The sequence below is a fragment of the Nomascus leucogenys genome, chromosome 20 (genome assembly GCF_006542625.1).
Source record: "Nomascus leucogenys isolate Asia chromosome 20, Asia_NLE_v1, whole genome shotgun sequence".
Taxonomy (NCBI): Eukaryota; Metazoa; Chordata; class Mammalia; order Primates; family Hylobatidae; genus Nomascus; species Nomascus leucogenys.
Window position 1 is genome coordinate 697,506 of NC_044400.1, and position 16,097 is coordinate 713,602.

General features: G+C 52.5%; 1 protein-coding gene across 4 annotated transcripts in view; it reads right to left on the reverse strand.

The window, feature by feature from the left end:
• The window catches only part of PRKAR1B (protein kinase cAMP-dependent type I regulatory subunit beta), a 173,110-nt gene that overhangs the window by 105,737 nt on the left and 51,276 nt on the right, over positions 1-16,097 (reverse strand). The gene's annotated exons all lie outside the window — the stretch shown is intronic.

Sequence of the window (16,097 nt, forward strand, 5' to 3'; positions counted from 1 at the left end):
AGAAGTAAGAAGGCATTTTTTCACCGTTAGAAAATATGAAGCTATGGGGGTGGTGGACAGGAATGGGGGGCAGTACCCAGCGGCGCCAGGGGCTGAGGCGCCGTTTTGGGCGGTCTGAATATTTGGACTTAGCAGCTGACAGGACGCCCTGTCCTTCCACAGCTGTTCCTGGGAGTCAAAGCACATCTTTGTTTGTGGGACTCTTAGCAACTGTTGCTTTTTTTGAAGGACAAGCATGAACCAGCTGTCACCACACAAGACGTAAAACAGAAAATGTCGAGTCTTCAGCAACAGGCTTGTAAAACAAGAAGAAAATCATTGTCTGGGCTCAGGGGTGCTTTCATTTCTTCTCACAACCTCCACCTCCTCATGAACCGTGAGGCTTGCGTAATTCTCACTGAGCCCAGCTTTGCAGCAGCAGAAAGAAGCTCAGAAGCAGACCCACCTTCTAAAGAGGCTCCCAATTAAATGCAGAGAGAAATGCAAACCCGACAAGCAAGGCTCACGTCAGAAACACAGGCTGCAGAAAGCAGCTCCGTGAGCCGGCATATGGACGGCCAATGTGCTACCCCAACCTCACCTATCCACAGTGATGTGATTATGAAGACAAGAAACTAGATCAAAAATTAGCAACTTGGTGGGGTCCGGTGGCTCACACCTGTAATCCCAGCACTTTGAGATGCCGAGGAGGGAGCATTGCTTGAGGCCAGGACTTCAAGACCAGCCTCGGCAACATAGCGAGACCCCATCTCTACAAAAAAAAATTAAAAATTAGCCAGGCATGGTGGTGCACACCTGTAGTTCCAGCTACTAGGGAGGCTGAGGCAGGAGGATCACTGGAGCCCATGAGGTGGGGGCTGCTGTGATTTATGACTGCACCACTGCGCTCCAGCCTGGGCAATACAGTGAGACCCTGTCTCAGAAAAAAAAATCAAAATTGGCATCTTACACTGAAATATTCACAGATAAAATGATCTGATGGCCGAGGTTTGCTTCAAAATAGGTCAGGGTCAGGAGGAAGTGGGAGGGAAGAGAGATGAGAGCAGCCTGAACATGACCTCGTGCTGCAGAAGCCAGCGGCTCACGAGAGTCACTCTTCTTTCATACACTTTTGAAGTTTTCCACGATAAAATGTTTTTTTGTTTTTTGGGCTTTTTTGAGATAGGGTCTTACTCTGTTGCCCAGGCTGGAGTGCAGTGGTGCAATCTCAGCTCACTGCAACCTCCACCTCCCTGGTTCAAGTGATTCTCCTGCCTCAGCCTCCCGAGTAACTGGGACTACAGGCACCCACCACCATGCCAGGCTAATTTTTGTATTTTTAGTAGAGATGGGGTTTTGTCATGTTGGACAGGCTGGTCTCAAACTCCTGGCCTCAAGTGATCCACCCGCCTCGGCCTCCCAAAATGCTGGGGTTATAGGCGTGAGCCACCATGCCTGGCCTACAATGTTTGAAAAAATATATTATCTTGCAGCCATTTGTAAGCTAAGAAAGAGTCACCAACATGGGTCTCATGACACCAGGCAAATAAAAACCTCACACACACAGCATAGACACTGCAGAGATGTGCAGGACAGCTCACAAACCATGAGGATGACACAATCCAAAGACGCTCGTCTCTACCAAAACCGCATCCCCACCCCCTGCACCCTCTTGTGCTTCTTTTTGGCACCTCTTACTGCCTCATCCTGTATTCTAACAATTTATTTCATTTACGCATTGTCTCTTCCATTAGAAAAAGGCTCAGTAAAGCCAGGTATGGTAGGGGGTGGTGGGTGTTGCGCATGCAGTATCTTCAACCCCTCGGGCAGGGTCTGGCCTGAGGGGATGTTCACTAAACCTTTGTTGAATGAAGGAGTGAGTGTAGCTTCCATCCTAGTGGAGCACCTCCAACCGCCACGTATGATTCAGCCCACAGGCACCGAAGTGACCACGAAAGGGAAAGAGGAGGGCACCCACGTGGTGGCCGCACATGCTGTCCTGAGCTGGAACATTCTGCGCACGCAGGCAGCTGTGGGAAGGGAGCTGGGAGCCAATGGGGAGAGGATAAACAACAACACTGGTGAGGCAAGAAGACGACGGCTGCAAACACCAGCCCAGGGAGGAAACCCCAGTTCGCGACCACGGACGCCTGCAGGACAGCAAGAGGCTGCTTCCTCCACAGCTCTGCACGTCCAGACGCACGGGCCTTGCGGGGGCTTTTGTTTTTGTTTTTGTTTTTGAGATGGAGTCTCGCTCTGTCGCCCAGGCTGCGGTGCAGTGGCGCGATCTCGGCTCACAGCAGTCTCCACCTCCCGGGCTTAAGCGACCTCCCACCTCAGCCTCTGGAGTAGCTGGGACCACAGGCTTGTGCTACTGTGCCTGGCCCAGATTCCCAGATTTTTATTACAATAAAAAAAGTGTAATGTTAAGGAAGAGAACGGGGAGGAGGAGCTGCCCCCAGTCCCGTAGATCTCCCCAGTGAGCAGAAAACGTTTGAGCCCTTGAGGCACGAGGAGCCAGTGGCCTCGCTCCCTTTGGTGACAAAGGCTCTAGGCTCTCCCAGCAGGAGAGGGGTGCGGCTGCCTTGGGCTCTCCATCCCCTACTCGGAGCCAGTGGAGAAGCGACTCCCCTCCCCAGGACAGTTCCCTCCTGCAGAGAGGGGAGGAGCCCACAAGCCCATCTGAGCCTTCTCCCGGTTCCACGTTCTGGGTTCTGGTTCCACCCAGGCCTGGTGTCACCTCCCTGCTCAGTCTCCCCGCGGACATGGGCCCACCGAGTTCCCGTCTATCATAGCTCGATGGGGCCCAAGTCTGTCAGCCTGCTGCCTCTCGACACCTCCCCGGGTGCCACAGGTCTCGCCCCAACGGGTCCAAATACCTACTCTCCCCCCATGCCACAGGCCCCCACCCCAACGGGTCCAAATACCTACTCTCCCCCACGCCTGAGCTCCCCTCCAGTTCCACAGGCGCCCACAGCAGAGTCTGAGCAAGTGTCCTGCAACACCCTCCAAGCAATGCTGAGGCCTGGGCCCCAGCCTCCAAAGCTCCCCCCACCACCTGGGGCCCAGGCTCTCACCCTTGGAGGGGCCACGGCAGGGGCCTTCCAGAAGCATCACCCAGTTCATCACCCTCTTCCTTCCTAATATTTTCTGATGCTTTCAAACAGATTGAAACCCAGAAGAGATCTAAGAGTGTTCAATGAACAGACAGGACAGAGTCCTGAAAGAGGCCCAAGACACTCAGGAACTTAGTCCCCCCTCTTCTTTGTCTGGAAAATCCTGCCCACCCTTGTGGATGTGGCTGAAGGTTCACTGGGTCTGATGAACAAGGGCCCACTCGCCGTTAGAATCGGTCACTTCCTCAGTGGTCCAGCAGCAACTATGACACCCATGAGACAACCAGACAATAATCCACTTTTTATTTATGTGTGTTTATTTTTATTTATTTTTATTTTTGAGACAAGGTCTCGCCCTGTCACCCAGGCTGGAGAGAGCAGTGGTGCAATCACAGCTCACCGTAGCTTCAACCTCCCAGCCTCAAGCGATCCTCCCACCTCAGCTTCCTGAGTAGCTGCATGCCACCATGCCCAGCTAATTTTTTAATTTTTAGGAGGAGGGTAGAGACGGGGTCTTGCTATGCTGCCCAGGCTGGTCTCAAACTCCTGGGCTCAAGCAATCCCCCTGCCTCGGCCTCCCAAAGTGCTGGGATTACAGGCATAAGCCACCGTGCCCAGCCCATCCACTTTTAAAGTACTGGTCCCTACCAGAAAAGAAAAGGCTCTCAGTTAGGAGGGGAGGGGACGGCTGTGTCTCAGGGTCCTGGCCCTACACAGACCGTGGTCAAACCAGGGTGCATGTGGTGGTCTGGGCAGCAGTGGTGGCCCGGAGCAGGTGGCCACAGCTCTCTGTGGAACTTGGGGGCAATGTCACCTGGAACTTGGGGACAATGTTACCACATGCCCTCAGGGCTGCCATCAGGACGGCGAGACAGTGCACTCACAACTCTCAGCCACACACCTGACCCCAAGCAGAACTCAGGGAGCGTGAGTTACAACTGCATCCTGAATCGGAGTGGCTTCCTCATTCTGCAGGGAGCAGACAGGTAGGTGTGCAGGGCCTCGTCTCAGGAGGGCAGATCTTCCTCAAGGAAACCGTGTGACCTGGGCAAGCCCCCCGCTGTCTCTGAGCCTCAGGGTGCCCCCCCCGACAAGTGGGAACAGGGTCACCAAATTGCTTCGTATTACAAGGAGCCCCACAGGGCCAGGACCAGCTCGACGGTTACATTCCCCTCCAGGGAGGTCCCTCCCCACGCGACCTTCCCTTCCCCTGGCCTCTCTCCACGGACCCCCATCCCCAGCCAGCTGGTGAATTCCTCACACCCGCTGGCAGGCAACGGGGCTATTTTTAGTGACCAGGGCTCAAGAATGGAGCCGTGCCAGGACCCACGGCATCCGTCGGAGTGTGAAGCTGATGCGTCCCTCCTTCTGGTTACTCTGTGGTCCCCGACACAGCGCAGTGGCCAGCGCTGCACCAGGGCTCAGCCTCGGGCCTGCACGAACACAGCCTCTGCCCTGGCACCCTCCATCTGAAGGACAGCCCCACTCCCTGCCCGGGGCAGTGGGCCTTCCTACACCTTCTCTGGGCCTCGGGTCCCCATCCACATACTGGGTGCTGGGGGCAGAGGCAGCATCTCAGCCCCCAGGTCTGCAGGGCCTTGTCAGTGACAACAAAACATGAACTGGCTAGGGGTCAGGAGCTGTGGTACCAGAGACCACACACCACCAAATTCCACAAGTTTCAAAATGTTACAGCAGCTGCGGGGTGTGGTGGTTCACAGCTGCAATCCCAACACTTTGGGAGGCTGAGGCCAGAGGATCACTTGAGCCCAGGAGGCTCAAGTCCAGCCTGGGCAACATAGAGAGACTCCGTCTCTACAAAAACTAAAAAAAAAAAATAGCTGGGTGTGGTGGTGCACACCTGTGGCCCCAGCTACTTGGGAGGCTGAGGCAGGAGGATCACTTGAGTCCAGAAAGTCAAGGCTGCAGTGAGCCAAGATCGTGCCACTACACTCCAGCCTGAGCAACAGTGCAAGACTCTGTCTCAAAAAAACAAAAACAAAAATCTTAGGGCACCAAACAGCCAGGACCACAGGCAAGATCCACGCAGGCCACGATCACCTGGGGGAAGCGGTAAGAAAGACCTGAGGTTCATCTCTCCACTCACAAATCAGACAAAGCAAGAGGGTTTGTTGTCACTGTGTATTAGATAGCGCCAGCCCTGGAGACCCTTTGAAACAGGCTCCACGGAGAGCTGCAATTGCCCTGCAGCTCCAGGCCCAGGCCACAAGACTTGTGATTAGCTGGAAAATACTAGGCATGTGGAAAATGACTGTTCTCTTAAAAAGGTTGTTGCAGCCGGGCGCGGTGGCTCACACTTGTAATCCCAGCACTTTGGGAGGCCGAGGCGGGCGGATCACGAGGTCAGGAGATCGAGACCACAGTGAAACCCCGTCTCTACTAAAAATACAAAAAATTAGCTGGGCGTGGTGGCGGGCGTCTGTAGTCCCTGCTACTGGGGAGGCTGAGGCCGGAGAATGGCGTGAACCTGGGAAGAGGAGCTTGCAGTGAGCCGAGATCGCGCCACTGCACTCTAGCCTGGGCGACAGAGTGAGACTCCGTCTCAAGAAAAAAAAAAAGGTTGTTGCCTTTTCCTGGCAGGTTAATGAGCTGTGTGTGCATTCCCAGTGGGCGAGTCGGCCCCAAGCAGCCACATCCCAGCCAGGTCAAAGTCCCAGCTTCTACTCCAAGCTGGGTGGCCTGAGGCAGCCTGCTTAACCTCTCTCTGCCTCCCCTGCCAAACGGCAGCCTCGGGGTCCACGGGGGAGCTCTAGAAAGATGACATGCCTGAGGCCCATGGCCCAGGGACTGGCCATTGCACGCATCATCTGATGCAAGCTTCAAATCCCAGGCTTCAGCCTCTGTTGAATTCAGCTTCTAAAGCCTCCTGGGCTCACGTGGCCCCTGATTTGCTAACCTCAAGGTCTCCTCTGCCTAGATCCGCCGGGCTTTCTGCAAATGGAAATCAAATTCTTTGCATGTTCAAGTCATTAAGCATCTCCCCGGATGAGGCCCTGCATTTTTCAAAATGCTAATTTTGTTTTTTTAATGTTGCCCGAAAGGGAAGCAGAAAGTCCCAAAGCCCAGGCCAGAATGGGGAGAGGGGGCCGCAAAGGCTCAGAGAAGCCAGGAGACAGCTCCCTTCAGCTGTCCGTGAATTTGGCAGAAGGGCTTGTTTTTCCCATCACCTGAGGATCCGAGCCAATTTGCAGAAAAACAGACTGCAGAGATACGCGGGTGGGAGGAAGAGAAACAGCGACAGATAACAGAGACAGCTGCGCAGGCCAGCGGTGCTACTCAAGCCAGAGGCCTGTTTTAATTAAAGCAGCAGAGAGCTGCTGCCAAGAAGGCCGCCTCAAGGGTGAGGTGCCCTCGCCCGTGCCCGTCTGGCAGCTCCAGTAATGAGGTCCCCGCCAGAGGCTCAACGCACAACACAAACACACACGGTGCCGCCCAATTATCACGTTTCTTGGCTCCCGGGAGCTCAGCGATGCTCCCCCGACAGGCGCCCTAATCAGGGAAAGCCGGGAAGGGACCAGGATAGAACCCAAGGGGCTCCACCTCGCTCCCCAAGGTCCGGGACACACCCTCCAGGGACAGCCTTCATGGTCCTGGCACATCAGAAGGCTCTGGCGCACGCGGGGCTGCTTCCTGAGGCTGCTGAGGTCCCTGGCCGAGGCGTAACTGCCCGGGCACCCCAGGTAGGATGCAGAGTCTGCTCCGCTCCAATAGCCGACACCAGGTGAGGAGGCTGCACCTACCACCACCCTGGGGCCTGCCCTGGGAGCTACTCAGTTCTGCAGAGGGGCTGTGCAGGTGCCGTCCCAGGGGATAAGGACACCCCACTCCAGCCCCAGTTGATGCAGGTGCCGTCCCAGAGGATAAGGACACCCCACTCCAGCCCCAGTTGATGCAGGTACCATCCCAGGGGATAAGGACACCCCACTCCAGCCCCAGTTGATGCAGGTACCATCCCAGGGGATAAGGACACCCCACTCCAGCCCCAGTTGATGCAGGTACTGTCCCAGGGGATAAGGACACCCCACTCCAGCCCCAGTTGATGCAGGTGCCGTCCCAGGGGATAAGGACACCCCACTCCAGCCCCAGTTGATGCAGGTGCCGTCCCAGGGGATAAGGACACCCCACTCCAGCCCCAGCTGGACAACTGCTGTGTGGGTCAGTGCAACAGGCCAAGGCCCCCTCTCACTGGGTCTCAGAGCTCTGTTCAGTACAGTGAGATGGGGACAAGGTGGCCTCCTAGGGATCTTCCTGCTGACTGTGGGTGCTGGGAGGCCCAGAGCGGCCTATTCACCAACTCAGGCCCAGGGTGGAGCAGAGAATGACTCATGGCTACACCAGCCTCTTTCTCAGACCAAGTACTGAGTGGGGCCTGACTGCGGGTCTGTCTGGATAGCCGGGCCAGCCTCCAAGAGGCAAGGCACCACCCAGAAGAAGTACCTTAATGGACTCCACTGCCACACAGCCAAAGGGCCACAGAAAGATGGTGATGACAATGACCACAATGATGATGATGAAGGTGAAGATGATGGTGAGGGTGAAGATGAAGATATGGTGATGAAGATATGGTGATGAAGATAATGGGGATGAAGATGATGGTGATGGTGATGATGGTGAAGATAGTGATGACGGTGATGGTGGTGATAGGGATGGTGATTATGGTGATGATGACTATGATGGTGATGATGGTGATGGTGGTGATGGGGATGGTGACTATGGTGATGATGACTATGATGGTGATGATGGATGGTGGTGGGGATGGTGAAGAGAATGGTGATGATGGTTATTGTGATGATGGAGGTGGTGGTGATGGTAATGAAGGTGATTATGAAGGTGATGATAGTGATGGTGGTGGTGGTGGTAATGACAGTGATGGGGATGGTAATGGGGATGGTGGTGAGTATGGTGAGGAGGGTGATGATGACGGTGGTGGTGATGATGATGATGAGGGTGGTGATGGGGATGGTGGTGGTGATGGTGATGACAGTGATGCAGATGGTGGTGGGGATGGTGATGATGGTGATGACTATGATGGTGATGATTGTGGTGGTGATGATGATGATGATGGTGATGGTGATGGTGATGATGGTGGTGGTGATGGTGATGATGATGATGGTGGTGGTGGTGATATGATTATGGGGATGGTGAAGGGGATGCCGATTAGAATGGTGATGGTGGTTATGATGATGATGGCGATGGTGGTGATGGGGATGGTGGTGGTGATGGTGATGATGGTGATGATGACAGTGATGATGGTGATGGTGGGGATGGTGATGATAGTAATGGTGATGACTATGATGGTGATGATAATGATGGTGGTGATAACAGTACACACATAGATATTCCTGCTTTATATTCTCACAACAACCTCAAAGTAGGTTTTATTATCCTCATTTGACACCTGAGGAAACTGAGGCTCAGAGAATGTTATTACTTATAAATGACATCCACAACTCCCTCCTTCCAAAAGATGTTTTAAACACACCTTAAATTCTGTGGTATCTGAGTGAGATTGTGTGTGCATAGGCATGCCTGGGAATAAGACCACCCAGCCCAACACCTGTGTGATGGGAACTCCTGGTCCTGTCTCACCCCTGAGCCATCTCCCTGCAGCTGCAGTTCACCACAGGACACTATGGACCCCACACACTGACAATGCCTAAATCACCCATTCTCAATCTTCCTTCCCCACACAGGCAGGGTAGGGGCAGATGCAGGTGATGTGTCCTCACAGGGGAGGGAGCACAGGCTTAGGTGCCCAAGAACTCGAGCTCAAACCCTAGCTCTGCTCCTGAGGAGCTGTGGGGCCTCGGACAAGGACAGGGAAGGAAATTGAGGCTGTGAGGTTGACACTATGCCTCTCACAGGATCCTGTGCAAAGGCCCAGGGAAACCCTTCGATCAAGGCCAACTAGCAATACCACCATCCTAGGAGAGGCAGGCGGTCTGGGGGAGTTTCAGCCTCCCTCACAACCATGTTGCACTATCTTCCTTTAAATCAAAGGTCTTAAACATAATTTCTACCCTTCTCCAAGCTTACTTATCTCTTGCACCTTATGGATCTCCTGCACTGTTGCCGATGGACAAGAGCAAAGTCACACAGCCTGTGACGATGGGGATATCTGTCTTGAACCTGAACTTGGATAGAGGGGTCATTAGGCCAGCAGGTGTGCACACCCTGCAGGTGGATTTATCTGCAAAGGATTCTCTGCCACACTCTTCCTAAGCGGGGAAGCAGAGAGAAGAAGAGCAGGCAGCCTCAAAGTCAGGGGTGTGCCAGACGCCCTGTAAACTTGGAAGGAATTTTGCTTTACTCGCCAAACCACAACTGAGCAGAGGCAAAGCTATGAAGCTCAGCTTCTAGTAAACTGGAAAAAGCAAAGAATCTGGATGCTGCACAGGGGAGACATCACGTGAAAGGTCCAGAGACAATCCCTCCCCTGCCCGCTCCCTCTGGAACTGGTTTCCTGAGCCATCAGCCTGTTTCTTTAGAGACCGTGGCCAGAAAAAGGAGCCCACTGGAGCTTCGATATGGAAAGTGAGTTTTCCTATGTGCAAAACAAAAGAGCTGAAACCGACACACACGCCCTGTGCAAAAGCTTCCTTTTCAAGCCAGCCTTACAAAGAGGAGTTTTTAAGCCAACCAGCTGCTTCCTCTGTTTCTTGTCCGCCTAGCTCTCGGATCCAGAGGGGTCAGAGATGGAGGGCGCATGTGGTTCTCATTCTCAGGGCCAAGGGCACAGGACCCAGCACTGGACACAAACAGCTGAGATGGCCCAGAGACATCATTTGACTCAGCTCACACTCAGGGTCCAGGCTGGCCCTAAAATAAGAGCTTTACTGAACCTACCTAGAGCCTGGGAGCTGGGGAGGAGCCCAGAAAGGATCTGGGGAGTTTAGCTGAAACACAGTTGCCACCAAGGGGGACAGAAAGGAATGGGAGGCTCTGAGTTCAGTCAGGCTGGAAGGGAAGCAGAATCTGTGGTTCCTCAAAAAGCTAAACATGGAACTACCATATGACCCGGCAATTCCATCCATCAGCATCTGCCCAGGAGACTCAAACAGACACCTGCACACCCATGTTCACAGCAGCACTAATCACAATAACCAAAAGGTAGAAACAACCCAAGTGTCTATCAGCAGACAAATGGATACACAAATGGGGTGTGGCTGTGGAGTGGAATATTACTTGGCCCTGAAAAAGGAAGAAAGCATTGACACATGCTATGCTGTGGATGCACCTTGAAAACACTGTGCTCAGTGAAAGAGCCCATCACAAAAGGTCATACATCATGGTTCATTTAAGTCCTATAATGACTTATATGAAATATTTAGAATAGGCAAGCTCATAGAAAGAGAAAGCAGATTGGGGTTATCAGGGGCCCAGTAGGGGGTGATAGGACTGACTGCTGAATAAGTGTGGGGCTTCTATTTGGAACAATGAAAATTTTGGTAAAATTTTCATCACCAAAGAGTGGTGATGGCAGCACACCATTGTGAATGTAACTAATGCCACTGAATTAAACACTTAAAAATGGCTAAAATGGGCTGGGTGCAGCGGCTCACGCCTGTAATCCCAGCACTTTGGGAGGCTGAGGTGGGCGGATCACCTGAGGTCAGTTCAAGACCAGCCTGGCCAACATGGTGAAACCCCATCTCTACTAAAAATACAAAAATTAGCCAGGTGTGGTGGCGCATGCCTGTAATCTCAGCTACTCGGGAGGCTGAGGCAGGAGAATGGCTTGAACCCAGGAGACAGAGGTTGCAGTGAGCCCAGATAGCACCACTGCACTCTAGCCTGGGTGACAGAGTGAGACTCCATCTCAAAAAAAAAGAAAAAGTTAAAATGGCAAACTTTATGTGACATATATTTGCCACAATGAAAACAAGAGCAAGAGAGAAGGCTGGTGAGCAGGTCTACGTGCCATTTTTTTTTTTTTTTTTGAGACAGAGTCTTGCTCTGTCGCCCAGGCTGGAATGCAGTGGCGCGATCTCGGCTCACTGCAATCTCCACCACCCAAGTTCAAGCAATTCTCCTGCCTGTCTCCTGAGTAGCTGGGATTACAGGCATGTGCTACTGTGCTCGGCCTAATTTTTGTATTTTTAGTAGAGATGGGGATTCACCATGTTGGCCAGGCTGGTCTTGAACTCCTGGCCTCAAGTGATCTGCCAACCTCAGCCTCCCAAAGTGTTGGGATTACAGGCGTGAGCCACCACACCCGGCCTTGTTGAACCAATTTTGAATTCAGGTGCAAAGCTGTGCTCCACCCACCGCACTGTTCCCACATGTGGGAATATTTGAGCCAGAAAAAGAAAATGTTGGATGGCCATCATTACCGTTGCTATAAATAAAAATAATAGCTGGGTGTGATGGCTCATGCCTATAATCCCAGCACTTTGGGAGGCCGAGGCAGGAGGATCACTTGAGGTCAGGAGTTCGAGACCAGCCTGGCCAACATGGGGAAACCTCATCTCTACTAAAAATACAAAAATTAGCCGGATATGGTGGTGAGTTCCTGTAATCCCAGCTACTGGGGAGGCTGAGGCAGGAGAATCGCTTGAACTCAGGAAGTGGAGGTTGCAGTGAGCTGAGATCGCACCACTGCACTCCAGCGAGGGTGACAGAGTGAGACTCCGTCTCAAAATACTACTACTACTACTACTAATAATAATAATAATAATGTGCCCACCCAGACCAGAGTCCTGTCCTGCAGCCCATTCCTGGAAAAGCTGAATGCAGACCCGCCGCCTGCCGGGCCCAATCTGGAAACTGAGGCCCAGAACGCAGACATAAATCTTGTAAGCACAGCAACCGACGTTTAGGGTGGCTGCCCAAATCACGACCACCCTGCCTTGGAACTCCCTCCCCACCCTTCAAGGGTGTCATGGGTCTGTGATCTGTCTCCTGTTTCCTGCCTACAGATGATGGGACCAGGACTTGCTACCCATAGTTATGCGAGGTGAGCATGGCTGAAGCCCAGCTGTGTGTCCACAGTGCTTTGTCTACCCAGAGCACCCCCTTCCAGTCAGTACAAAAGAGCGGTTTGCAGGGCCACATGGGACCCCGGCCTCATCAGTCACCATCCTTTCCTGAGGACCTGAAGCTGCATTAGGAATGAAGAGCTTGGCCGGGCACAGTAGCTTACACCTGTAACCTCGACACTTTGAGAGGCTAAGGGAGGAGGATCACTTGAGGACAGGAGTTCGAGACCAGCCTGAGCAACATGGCAAAACCTTGTCTCTACAAAACATTTTAAGGCTGGGCGCGGTGGTTCATACCTGTAATCCCAGCACTTTGGGAGGCCAAGGCAGGCGGATCACTTGAGGTCAGGAGTTCGAGACCAGCCTGGCCAACATGGTGAAACCCCATCTCTCCTAAATATACAAAAATTAGCTGGGCATGTTGGCACACACCTGTAATCCCAGCTACTTGGAAGGCTGAGGCAAGGGAATCGCTTGAACCCAGGAGGCGGACGTTGCAGTGAGCCAAGATTGCACCATTGCACTCCAGCCTGGGCAACAAGAGTGAAACCCCATCTCAAAAAAAGAAAAAATATATTTTTTTTAATTACCCAGGCATGGTGGTGCACACCTGCAGTCCCAGCTATTCAGGAAGTCGAGGTAAGAGAATCACTTGAGAACAGGTTGAGGCTGCAGTGAGCTATGATGGTGCCACTGCACTCCAGCCTGGGTGAGAGAGTACGGGCTTGTCTTAAAAAAAAAAAAACACAGAATGGACAGCTGGTCTGTGTGGCCAGAGCAGCTGTGGACCAGGGACCTCCTGCCTCAGGGCTGAGTCTGTCTGCAAAGAGGGAGCTGCAGAGGCTCCAGCAAGGTGCGGCTGGGACCAGAAAGGGCTGTCTCTTCCTCAGGGTTCCTTCCTGATCTTCCAAACTGAATTTTTAACTGGGTGAACGTAATATCCATTCAAAAACGACATTTCAATTGTATTGTAAATTGATGTTTAAATTTAAGTTAAAATAAACTCAAGTTAAAATAGTCTTCAGCTCGGCTGGGCGCGGTGGCTCACGCCTGTAATCCCAGCACTTTGGGAGGCCAAGGAGGGTGGATCACAAGGTCAGGAGATCGAGACCATCCTGGCTAACACAGTGAAACCCCATCTCTACTAAAAATACAAAAAATTAGCTGGGTGTGGTGGTGGGCACCTGTAGTCCCAGCTACTCGGGAGGCTGAGGCAGGAGAATGGCGTGAACCCGAGAGGCAGAGCTTGCAGTGAGCCAAGATCGCACCACTGCACTCCAGCCTGAGTGACAGAGCGAGACTCCATCTCAAAAAAAAAAAAAAAAAAATAGTCTTCAGCTCTTCAGTATCTGGCTCCTCCTGGTGACCAGGTTCACCACTGCCAGGCAGACACCTCTGTGCATGTATCCCAGGGCCACTGTGAGCAAGTACAGCAGGTCCTGAAACAACAGAAATGTATCGTCTCTGCAGTTCTGGGGCCAGAAGTCCAGATCCAGGATCAGCAGGTGGAAATCAAGGTGCTACAGGGCCACGCCCTCCAGAAGCCCCAGGCAGGCCTTACTGTCTCACCCTCCTTGCCTCTTCAGGTGGCTGCGGCCCTCCTCGGTCTGTGCCACATCTCACCAACTTCTGCCTTGTGGTCACACGGCCTCTTCCCCTTGTGTGTGTGGAATCTCCTCCTGCCTCCCCTTAGAAGGCACATGTGATGGCATCACAGCCCTCCTGGGAAACCCAGGGCCACCTGCCCACCTCGAGTATCACTTCATCACATCTGCAAAGTCCCTCTCTGCCACTCAAGATGACACATCCAGGTCCCAGAGACTAGGTCGTGGGTATCCTGGGGGGCCTGGACACCTCCCAGGATGGAGTAGCCATGCCCAGCTACTCCAGCCACACCCAGCTACTCCAACCATGTCCAGGCTAATCCTGAATTCCAGCCACACCCAGCTACTCTAATCACATCTAGCTAATCTAGTCATGCCTAGCTACTCCATCCATGCTTAGATACTCCAGCCATGCCCAGCTATTCCAGCCACACCCAGCTACTCTAGACACATCTAATTACTCCAGTCATGCCCAGCTACTCCATGTATATCTAGCTACTCTAGCCACACCCAGATATTTCAGCCATGTCCAGCTACTCCAACCAAACCCAGCTATTCTAGCCACACTCAGCTATTCGAGCCATGCCCAGCCACTCCAGCCAAACCCAGCTATTCCAGCCACACCCAGCTACTCTGGCCACATCTAGCTACTCCATCCATGCCTAGCTACTCTAGCCACACCCAGCTACTCCAGCAACACCCAGCTATTCCAGCCACACCCAGCTACTCTAGCCACATCTAGCCATTCGTCATGCCCAGCTAACTCTATCCATGCCCACCTACTCCAGCCACACCCAGATACTCCAGCCACACACAGCTATCCCAGCCATACTCAGCTACTGTAACCACTACTCAACCACAGAAGCAACAGGTGTTCCTGCTTGAGGTAACTGGGCACCCTGGACCCAAAGTATCCAGCCTGAACCAGCCACATGCTCTGGACAAGATAGGGTATTTCAGCATGATGTGAGTGGCTGGGAGCCAAGGCCCTTGAAGGCCACTCCTCTGCATAGCCCCTGCCACCCTTTCTGAGTGAGATTCCAGCAAAATGTATCAAAAGCCTGTTAAAAACACGCACACCAACACCCATCAGGATCTTAACAGGCCAATCTCTGACCCAGCAACCCGAATACCAGGAGTCTCCTGCCTAACCACAGCGTTACTACTCACAGAAACATCGTAGCGCGGAGAAATTAGAAGCCTCCCACGTGACCTTGGCAAAGGCAGCAGTTAATAAACTCTGATTCATTCTTACAATGGAACACTGTGCAGATACGCACAACAATTAGATTTGTACTTATATGGAAGGACTTCTTAGACCCATCACCCTATCGCCAGCAAGGAGCAGAGCAGAGAACAACACGTCTAGTGTCTTCCCAGGGTCCCCACCTGCGCTCACGGGCACACACTTGCAAACACACAGGGTGGCTGGAGCCCCCACCAGACCACCACACGGTCGCCCTCCGGGAGGGGGAGAAAAAGACACTTTCTCTTTGTATTTTATACATATGGAGGTCATTTAGATTTTATATAGGACTGGTATCAAAATGTGCTCAGTTAATCTAACAAAGAATTATAATTTGTCAAAAAATTGTTTTAAAAGAGAGAATTTTCAATATGTTACACATCCTTTGATCACATCAAGGAATTTATCTCAAAGAAAGAAACGAACAAGTACTCCAAGATGAAAACACAAGGATGACCACCAAATGTTCATAAAATTAAAAATGCAGGCCGGGCACAGTGGCTCACGCCTGTAATCCCAGCACTTTGGGAGGCTGAGGCAGGTGGATCACGAGGTCAGGAGTTTGAGACCAGCCTGGCCAACATGGCGAAACCCCATCTCTACTAAAAACGCAAAAATTAGCCGGGCGTGGTGGCGGGCACCTGTTGTCCCAGATACTCAGGAGGCTGAGGCAGGAGAATTGCTTGAACCCGGGAGGCGGAGGTTGAAGTGAGCCAAGATCATTACCACTGCAGTCCAGCCTGGGCAACAGAGCAAGACTCTGTCTAAAATAATAATAATAACAGAGATTTTAAAAACGCAAACAGCCGCAGTAGGAAAACAGCTAATTCACATAGAATTGACAGCACAGACCACTGCAGCACGCTTACTGGCACGGAAAGGTGTTGAGGACGCCCTGAGTGTGAGAAAACAGTGTAAAATGAGACGCTGTTACAGACGGGATCTGTGCACAAGGTCAATCCTTAATGCCTGTCCCCCAAATATCCCCAAGGATTATCTCTAGGCATCAGATGGAGACATTTTTGCTTTCAATCTTTTCAGAATTTTCCAATTTTTCCAATTATGTCTATGATCAACATCCCCACATATGGCGTCCAAACCCCTTCACACTCGGCCCTCTCTCTGAATAACCCTGACCTCCTCTGTCCCCTCA